This window comes from Dermacentor andersoni, chromosome 1 (genome assembly GCF_023375885.2).
Source record: "Dermacentor andersoni chromosome 1, qqDerAnde1_hic_scaffold, whole genome shotgun sequence".
Classification (NCBI taxonomy): Eukaryota; Metazoa; Arthropoda; class Arachnida; order Ixodida; family Ixodidae; genus Dermacentor; species Dermacentor andersoni.
Window position 1 is genome coordinate 297282338 of NC_092814.1, and position 10463 is coordinate 297292800.

The 10463-nt window shown below is 41.4% G+C and overlaps 1 long non-coding RNA gene across 1 annotated transcript; it reads left to right on the forward strand.

Annotated features, from left to right (window-relative positions):
- Positions 1-874: 874 nt before the first annotated feature.
- Positions 875-9704, forward strand: LOC129381103 (uncharacterized). Its single transcript, XR_008609334.2, has 3 exons — positions 875-4201; positions 6024-6211; positions 9622-9704. It is a non-coding gene; the product is annotated as an uncharacterized lncRNA (long non-coding RNA).
- The last annotated feature ends 759 nt before the right edge of the window (positions 9705-10463 follow it).

Genomic DNA, 10463 nt, shown 5'->3' on the forward strand with positions numbered 1-10463 from the left:
AAACAAATTGCAGCTTATTTATGTGCCGCCGTCACCGGCGAAAAAGGCCTTCGTTTCAACCAGGGAGAAAAAAAAAACAGACATGATCGGAGCGGCGAGGCGCTTGCTCGCCGGCCCCGCCCCGTCGGGTCTACGTGGCCGTGACGTTCGCGCTACCGGCGCTGTCATTGGCTGCGGCCGCCCGACCGATGCGGCAGTCGCACGACAATATTCAGCGAGTTGGTCGCATGCGGGGCGTGCGATTCGGCGCCGCGTGCGGCGGATTTGGTTGAAAACCTGTTGAGTGCGGCTGCCGATGCGAATGGTCGTACGACCGATCGCACCCAAAATCGCACCATGTGTCTCCCGCTTTACGTGCCGTTTCGTGCGCTGCACCCAGTCATACTGGAATGCATGTGTCAATATGATGCGTTTCGTATCACTTCACCAAGGTCCTTGATTTAATAGCATCGAATACGTATCTGTAATCAGGAGTCCATGAATGAAACGCACGCTCGATGGTCCGCTGATTGCAATATCGATGGCACTGACGGAAACGACGAGTCGGCGTCGTGCTCTTAAAGTTGGCTTCTCAGCAGTGCAGTTGAACATTTGACTTCATTTTGCACCACGTGATAGCGCTAGGCGCATAGCGGTGCGAGCGGCGCCGGAAAAGTTATGCACAACTCTGCTCCTTGCAGGAGCATATAGAGGAACACTACGTTTCTGATCTAAGAACCTGTAGGCAAAGCTGCAGATGTTTAGTCAGCCGGCTTTTATCGTTTCATGTTGAAAAAATTGTTAGTTTACCGTAAATATGTCTTCATTTGTACTCAAGAGTGGAGCAAGGCCCAAAGGAAGAGAGATTGATGCATCGGGAGCGAATAACAGAAGCGATGGATAGTTACGCTGCTTGAGTCTCGGCAGGTTCGAATTGGCAAAGTTCCGGATTTGTCGCTGTGTGGTGCACGCTTGTGTGCTCTTCATGGGCCGTCATAGCGCGAGGATATTTGCGCTGAATGTGTTTCACTTTGTCTTCAAAACTGCACGCATCGCAGAAGTTGTCTTGTGTTCGGGTACCACGTATGCGCATGGACACGCGATAGCCTGCTCTCGAACTGATGTTCAACAGTCTACGCGCGCTCGTAACTTGCTCATGAGGTAAGCCCATTTTAATTTTATTTCGTTTGCCTTACGTGGGTGTTAAAATGATGCGTGGTAAGCCGTCGTTGCGAACAGAAATGTTGTTTCAAAAGGCCACTAAGAAGAAGCGTCTTAGGGCAAAAATAATACATGAATGGGGAAAAAGATCACCTATCTTTTCAGATCGATTTCAATAGTAGCGCGATGGGCTCGATCGCGATCGAAATTTTCCGTGTGACACTTCTAACCTCTTGCTCACTTGCGTTAAAGGCGTAGAATAAAACTGCATTCAATTGCGCACTTGTATTGACGCTTGTACCGGCTTGAGGAAATACTGTATCCGATACGGCAAGAACTTCTGTTAGAATAAGGAACTAAGCGTTCGAGATAATAGCAGTGGCTCACTTCGTGTGATCTTTACTTTCTTGCTTGCATGCACGTTTTTATTGTAGTGACCAAAAAAAAAGTTATTCGCTCTGGCTGCTCCTCTGTGTGTTTCCTTGGTGCAACTGCTTGCAGTGCAGCAAGACGTTTTGCTTCGAATGATGTCTCGGCAGTCAATGCATTCGTGTCAGTAAGCAAGCTGTAAATGTTGTATCAGTTCCCAAAAAAATACTTGGACATACAAGAGAAGCAGATGCAATCATAATAGACTGTATTTTACGAATAATTCAGTTGTATTACTAAATCGGAGAGTAAATATGCAGGGAAATCAGATTGTATTGATACTCGGCAGGAACAAGGTAACTTATCATTACTAATGAATCATTTTTTTTAATTAAAGACTAGTTGCTGTTGTCCTGCTGGAGCTGAGAAAAGGTCTGCTGCCTGCAATGGGTCCACCTCTCTCATATTATCACAGTATTATCAAAGTGTGTGGATTTTTTTTTCTCTCAGCATTTTGCTACCTGAATCATGACCATCTACTTAGCTGTGTAGGTGATCACTATTAGTGACATTGGAGTGCTGGTGGACAAGCACCCCTTCGTCATTGCAACACATATGACAAAGTGCAGCTGTGGCAGTATGCGAAGGTGTTAATATATAAGCCCAATTAGGTTCTCTGAGTTGATATTGTCACGATATGTTAATATATTGATGCCATTCGATTGTGGTCTAGCAGGCATGAATGCTAAACAAGGAGAAGTAATGTTAATTTGCGCTTGTTAAGTTGTGCAAGCAAATCAATTAAGCTGGTACACATGAAATGGGACATTTCTAGATGTGGTCTACAATGGTGCAGTCCTGAATAGATTTACAGTTAAGTAATACCACTATAAGTTCACTGTAAAGCATGCAGCAAGGTTCAGCATTGTAGGAGGCTGCCATAAACAGAGGTGTATTTGCGGTGAAGTTCATATGAAGTGTTCCTGTTAGGGTGACTACATAAAATTTGTGCTTTAGTTCTACTCTTGTATGAGGCAGACATAGATGGGAAAATTTAGTTCTTTTGGACAATGGCAGAAATGCATGGGTAATACTTCTATACATAGACATTATATCGCTATTGTTTAACCAAGTGGTGCCCCTGTGTGCTAAGGTTTACAGGGCTCTGATTGAATAATGTGAACTTTTGTTGTAACATTAAGGCAGCGCCTTTCATGTTGCATTGCATACCATCATTGCATACATTGCATACCATCATAGTGGGGTATTTGTGCTAAATGTATTTGAATTCGTCTATAAAACCCTGCACACTGGTGCATCATGAAAATTTATCATGTGAAACATGTCATGCAGCTTACCAATTTGCATGAATATAATGCAAGATTTTTTTTCGATAGTTTCTGTCCTCGGAATGCACTTCACGTTATCTTCTTGTTCGCGACAAGTCTACAATGCAGTTTTCTCTCTATATTTTCTGGTACTTCAAACTGCGGCGAGCTAAACAACTGGGCAGCAATACTGGAATCGCTACCGCGTGTGGAGCTGTATTCAAACACACACGAGAAAACACGGCTTTGCCTTGTTTGACTGTGTCATGGGCACTTCTGAAGTACTGTCTGTCCAATAACCTTGGTGGAATGGAAGCGCCGTCCATTTCTATGCGTTGCTTTCTGTTTCTTCGTGGCATCACACCGCATTATAAACGTAATATATATGTTCTTTTTCTAAGAGGTCCATAGTCCGCCTCTTGTGTTATATTTGCAGTCATTATTTATGTGCAGATGACCAGTGCTCCAGGTTCCACTTTATCGCAAAGTAAGCTACTAGTACCTAAACAATTCTGCATAGCAGAAAACCAAAGCCGAATTGCCGAACATTACCAAGCAGCAGCCTCAGAGCAGTCTCCCGTAGATAGATTGCATTGGTCATGCAAAGGTGCACAGCGTAGCTCTTTATTACTTGCTGAACAATTAAGCTGTGTGAAAACTGTATATTTATGTAGCTTCCACCGCATGCTATTGACCATTGCTCCTGCCCTCAGCAAATGTGGAAGATTATCACGGCATTTCTTTTTCTAACTCATTTTTATTATAGCAGTGGGAATACTGCATGTGTAAGTAGGAAACGAATCACATAGGCAATCAAAAGCCAACAATGTGTAAACTTGGAACATTGATTGTGCAGTTTGATGACTAAGAATAGGTAGAAATACACCATAAACAATTGACAATTAACTTTTACTTGACACAGGGCTAAAGCATACAGTAACCATACTGTATACTCATACAGTGTCACGTAAATTTAAATTGTAGTGTAGCTTTACAGTGTATGCTTCTATTGTTGCAATCTGTCAGAGCGTTGGTAGCATGTTTTACACGTCTAGCAACAGTAGTAAAAATGCGCCAACTGTATCTTTTAATGATTTGATAGAATATGTAGGCAGTCGCTTAGAAAAAATAAAGCCACAGAATCAACGCAGTGATGTGACTTTCTCTGCATGTGTTGCACGTTCAAAAAAAGTAAGGTGTAAGCTGTTGCCAAGGTTCCGACCAGAAAGGAAAGCCAGTATAAAGAGTCCACACCACTGTTCTCTACTACAGGGGGTGGATAGCACGTCGAGGGCCCTCAACTGAAGCCAACTTTGTCCCGGAAGTTGGCGCTTCATGACTGCAGCAGCACTTCGTCTGCATGGGTGTGTGGCATTCCTTCCCCTAAACTGCCTTCCTGTTGTGCCATAACCTACCCAAGCAGGCCAGAGTAGTGTTTCGAGAAGATGTCCAGAATTTTTCCATTGCAGCGCCCACAGCGTCGCTAACATAAGTGGCGCGCACTGGGAACACTGGTAATTGAGAAAACACTATGTAAGAAAACACTATCGTACACGGTTTCAGATTGTCATAAAAGCGCTTACCAGACATGTAGAGACAACATCTAAAATGTGGAAAACCACGAAGAAAAATTTTTACGGTAGCAATATTATCTGATCACACGCAATAGTTAGTGCACCCTACGCCCTGCTTCAAGGACAATCCGGTGCACGATACGGCATTTCCACTGGCTTCACCTGCATCTGGCGCAGCGTGCTGCATCCAGCAAAACATATTAGAAATCAGTGGTGCACAGTGTTTTGTGTCCTCGTTCTCGACGCCAACTGAACACATGGTAAACTGTTTCCAAAGAAGAAAAACACAGGGCAAAGGCTCTGAACACATTGCATTTTAATGTGGCTGGTACTGGGCAAAGCAAGTACTGTGGCACAGTAGATTTGCATGAGGCAAGCTAGGAGCCAAAAAGACGGCTGGTTTCTTGCAAATGGCCAACGTATTGTTAGCATGTTGAAGTTCTTTTTTTATTCTTATCCCTTATTTGTGTAGTGGAGACAGCTTTCACAACTGGAGAAGAAGCCTTGGAAGCATGAAACACTTCACGATCCCAGCTTCAATATATAATGTGTCTGCATCACATAATTTCATGGCTGCGTGAGTGACCTCACCGGTTAACATGTAAAAGTGTTTATGATGTTTGCCATGTATTATCCACTTTATCTGCAGGTCAACCCTATCTTGAGACTTAAGCTGGTGTTGCCTTTAGAGAAATTGTGGCTGCGAGCTTGATTTCTGAGAGCCGGCTTTTGAGAATACAGAATGAGCTCAACACATTAAACGCGAGAAAAAGTTGTTGAGGATTTCAGATCGAGAATCTTCAAAGCCTAATTCATTTAGTGGTGTTAATATTCTGCTGAAAGTTGCTGATATTTAGGTTCATATAGTGCCCAAACATTGCGGTGACAACTACTTCACTGGCAAATTTCTGCTGCATTTTCCAAAAGTAGTTTCTTTTTCAGCTGAGATTTTCAAATTTTGCATTGTTCATTAGGTGTTGTGTCCTGTTTTCTTTTTCTACAGCTTCTTAGTTAAACATCTTAATAGTGAACACAACCTGACTTTTTACTTGATTTTCTAGATTTCATGGCCTTGCTGCAAAACAGTTTAACTTGAAAACTGCTTGCACCTCACTGGAAGAATAATTTTGAAGCAGCCATAGCCACCAATAACACGCACAACATGATTATGAAAATTGTAATATTGTTTTTTGATCTACAGGCTATAAGGTGGCCCAACTATCATGCACCAAGACTTAGAAATATGTAAATGCCATTAACTAGACAGAACCAGGTCAATGTTGTTTGCCGTCACTTGGAGATATTCAGATTATTTTTTGCATTCTGACTAAATACATAATTTCTCCTAATTAGTTAATAAACTTCTCAAATAATTAGATGGAAAGTGTCAATGAGAAAATTGTAGAGCAATATGAAATCCTCCTGATACAGCTTTCTGTTGCTCACTGTGTGCTACATAAAAGTGTTTTTCCAAGAAGCCCGCGAATACACGTATAATGTGCCTTGAGTGGCCAGTCACACGGCAATTTTGTGCCGCAAAGCTACGAATACAACTTAAATCAGTTCTTTTAAGAAAAAGACGTAGCTCAGAAAATTATCCTTTTTTATGCAGCCTGTAAAGACAAGGTTTCTTAGACATGGCCATGGCCCTCAAGAAAGATACCGAGGCCACAGCAGTTTACTGCAGAAGCCAAGGCCAAGCAGTTCCTCCAATGACCGTGAAAAGGTCCCCTGGGGTACAAGTCTAATTCGGCGCCACCACCTTTCTCCTGCAGCTTTTCTACCTACTTAGCTAACCAGGTGGGTCAAAGATGGCGAAGGGAAAAAGAATCAACAGCTTCAAACACAGAATTTGCTCAAGCTCAATGCAGCTTAAGCGTGAAATTCTTCCCTTATCATTTATCAAAAAATGGGAAATAAGTAGATGGTACGGTCTTCATATGGACACCTCTTTCCCGCAGAGAATCAGCACTGAAAAAAGCAGCTTGTGAAGGCTTGAATATCAGCCAGGATGATTTCACGTAGATAGGATAATGATTATGAACGTTTCTTGTGAAGGTATAGTAGTAGTAGACTGAATAATCAAGGAGTTTAGATATAGATTAGAAGAAAGATTTCATTCCACTGCCAGAATTTTAAATCATCCCAATAATTCAATAATTATTGTTTGATAGTCTACGTGTGTCGAGCGAGAGTGCTTCTTGATGCTTGCTTCTTGCTGACATCCTTCTTGTGCTGCATAATTCACCTGTTTAAATTCCCTGTTTCTGCCGTACGAGCAAATTTACATTTATCATAAAAAACCTTGTAGATGATTTCCGATAACTTGCTGATGGGATTAGAGGGCGGCATGCACCTAAGGCTTAGATATGCATTCAATAGCCTCGTATCTTGCAAATACTAAAGATATACACCTGCTAAGCAAGTTATTGGTATCATCCACAAGGTTATTTGCGAATACGAATTTGCCTAAATTGGAAAACAGTCAATCTAAAACATGTCAAGTGATATCGGTGACAATGCATACACATTTGAACTGAAATAAATAAAAATAAATATTGCACCAAAGGCAAGAACCATTGGCATGATGTCATTTTTTCAGTGAAATAAAATCTGTCTTCCAATCTAAATCTGGAATCTCTTATAATTCAGACTACTAAATACCTCATGAGGGTTGCCACGTGAAATATACATGTTGTATTTATTCTTCTTTATTTTACTATAAGACCCGATGATGCTTAAACAGCTGTGAAAGAACTGAGATCACAGAACTTAATACTTTATATTGCTCCAGAAATTAGTTTCTCTGCCGACCGCAGCATCCCACACTAACAATTTTTGAAAGCAAATGTGAGACAGGAGGCACATAACACTGAGGGTGGTGCTATTCGCTTTGATTGTTTGGGAATGAAGTTCATAGTGTGCATGTTATGGCCCTACGTGTCATTACCTTTAAGAAACAAAAAGGGAGGTTTTTCCTTTTTGCCAAACTGCATGGAGATTTTTACTGTGTGCAGTTTAAATCAGAAACCTTCACAACTGATACTAAATGCACTCTCCACAGCTTTAGGCGGTACAGGCGCCCTAGTTTACACAGAACACACTCATCACCTCGTCACGGCCCAGGTGGCGATTCAGGTTTTTTAAAGGTGTTTCCTTATATGGGATGGCACATTTGCAGAATATTGCATTCCAATTGTAGCATATGAGATAAATTAATTAGAAAGTTTTAACTTACCCTAAATGTATTACAGCTGTGTACCGGTAAACTGGCAGCAGCTTGCAGTAACTACAGCTTGTGGAAAAACAATTGTAACTGCCATATTATATGTAACTGCTAGTGCACAGGCATTGGCAAAAGCAATGGTTAGGGTACACTAGTTTCTTCTACCCTGAAGTATGTATCTTCTGCCAGAAAATAACAAAATTTTCCTCCTCCTCTTTACCAGATTGGAATGTGAAGCGAGGTATAACTTGTAGGGCATACTCTTGCATAAACTTGATAAGCATTTCTCCTTGTCTGCGTCACAGATCACTGTTGCTATGACTGTAAAAGCAGGGTCCATGTTTACAGCATCCGTAGAGAATAGTCTGTGAATCTTTAACGAGCAATAAACATAATAAATACTGGAATAATTTTTTGTAATTTTCAACAAATTTAACACTCTTTGCCTTCCACTGGGATGTTTTCAAAACTCTAAGGTTGGTACGTCTCCACAAGGTTTGACTGCAGGATGTCATTTTGCATAATAAGTGTACTTGTGCACATAACTACTCATCGGCAACATTCTGCTGCTGAGAGTATCATGAGCTTTCGTATGCATCGGTCACCATCTCACAAACCAGCGGCTCCTTTGTTAGTTGGAATGTAGCAATAATGCAAAGCTCATTTGATGTTCAAACAAAAAGAATTGTGCCCTCTGATCCCTTAATTCTCCTCACTGATGCCTAGTGTTGTAATAGCATGATCGACACCATGAGAGTCAGTGTCGTGTATAATTGTGTGTATGGTGGGGTGGGGCGGGTCAATAATTTTAGCAACTTTTCCGGATGACTTGAATGACTATCGTGGAATGCTGTTTGTTTCTTTCACTCATTGTTATCAAACTTCACTTTGTTTGTGGCAACAAGTATAATGTAGTTTGCTAGCGCTCCTGCAACATACGTAATGTGTAGGCATCTGTGTTTTAAAAAAAGACCAGCTAATGGTTTGCCGGGAGCTAAGATCCATTTAGACCATTAAATTTTGAGCTTACACATGTGGCTATTACCGCTGAATGAATGCCCACCCAGGAGAACTGCCCATAACATTTTCTTCCATTATATTAACGCTGAAGCTTCGAACAGCATTCGAACTTAGACGCTTAAGAATGACCTATTTCCTTGTTCAAGTAGGACAAAAGCTCCACAGGAAGACAGAAACTTGAAGCCATCAACAGTGGCATGAATATAAACAGCGCTCAATGTTTCGCAATCTTGCACCTGATTATCATAATACCCATCCCATTTTTTTTCACAGGCTGTTCTTTACTGTTTTATGGCCATACCCAGTTTAATCTTTATGTCCTTATTTTTTTCATATTTGGTCAATATATGTTTTCTTCATCGGCTTTCAACAAAATGTGCATTCAAAATGTGCCTTCATTTATCATTTATACTGATCTTAACCAGATGCATCTTGATACAAAATTTATTTTCCTTAATTGTTCGCTGCTTTTTTTTTTTGTAAATGTGCAAACAGTTAATCTTAATTCCTATTTTGACTTCTGGGAAGACTAAGTCTACTGGATTAATGGTTGCTTACATGTGTACATCGTTTTCTGTGTTGGTCATCCCTACTCTTTGCAAGAACTGACAGCAGTGCCCATACCCGCTCCATCACGATCCCCATTGCCAAGCACACCCTTCCTGCATTTATTTTAACACTTTGGCTTCTCTTGACCTATTATATGCAGCTTCTCCCCCAATGAGGGTAGGGGTCAGTGAGCTATACACAAAAAAAAATGCTGCCAAGGAAAACATTTGCTACCCTGATGACAAGCACCTTTGTTGAAATGTCGGCTACTGCAACATCCCTTGTTCCAACAATGCTGATCTGCGTACATGTTTTCTAACACAGAAGTTACTGCTTTGTTGTGTTCTGTGATTATCTTTTTTTGCCGCTTTCTTTACGATGGAAATTCACGAATACTATTTGTTCCTCCTAACAGCAGCAAGTTTATCCTTGCAAGGCATTTCGGGTCAAGAATAACTTACCCCAGGAAAAATTGCAAGCTGAGTGACTGAAGAAAATAAAGTTGCTTCTGTGATCTAAAGAACTTGAGGACTGAAATTTTGCACCTTCTTGTATATCTGCTATGCAATGCATTCATATCACAAAGTGCAAAGTATTTTATCTTTTCAGCTGTGTCAGTGTGTTGGCAAGACAATTTTCTCAATGGTGACCTGCTGCTTTGGCTATGAGCTGCGTTCATGACATTTGCATTAAAGGGTATGCACTATCATGGACAAAAGTACCCTGGATGTGCGAGCGTTGACGAAATTGCATCTCTGCGTTCAAGATCGCTGGAAACAGTGGGTCACGTATGCACATTCCGAACGCAGATGTTCGCGCGGCTGATCCCAGCAGATAGTGCACCAATGAAATTCGGTCGACGCTCGTGCGTCTTGGGCAATTTTGTCCCCGATGGTACAGTCTCCAAACACTGGATGTGGTCTGTAAGACGAAATACGGGTACCACCTGTACTTTAACGGATATAGTACAGATTCAGCATACAGTGTGTTACGTTTTCTGAATACGAGAAGCAGGTGTACTTTAACGGTTATAGTACACATTCAGCATACAGAGTCTTCCGTTTTCTAGATACGAAAGCACTCGTATTTTGTATTCCGGTCTCTCTTTTACGGCTGTCCGTTCTACGGAAATGACCGTTCTTTATTTACGGAAAAGCGTTCGGTCACACATTACCAGCAGATTTGCCGTAAAATGAGCAATTTTTTTTTTCACCGTGTAGTCCTGGTGCGCGGAAGTCATACAACGTTATCATACTC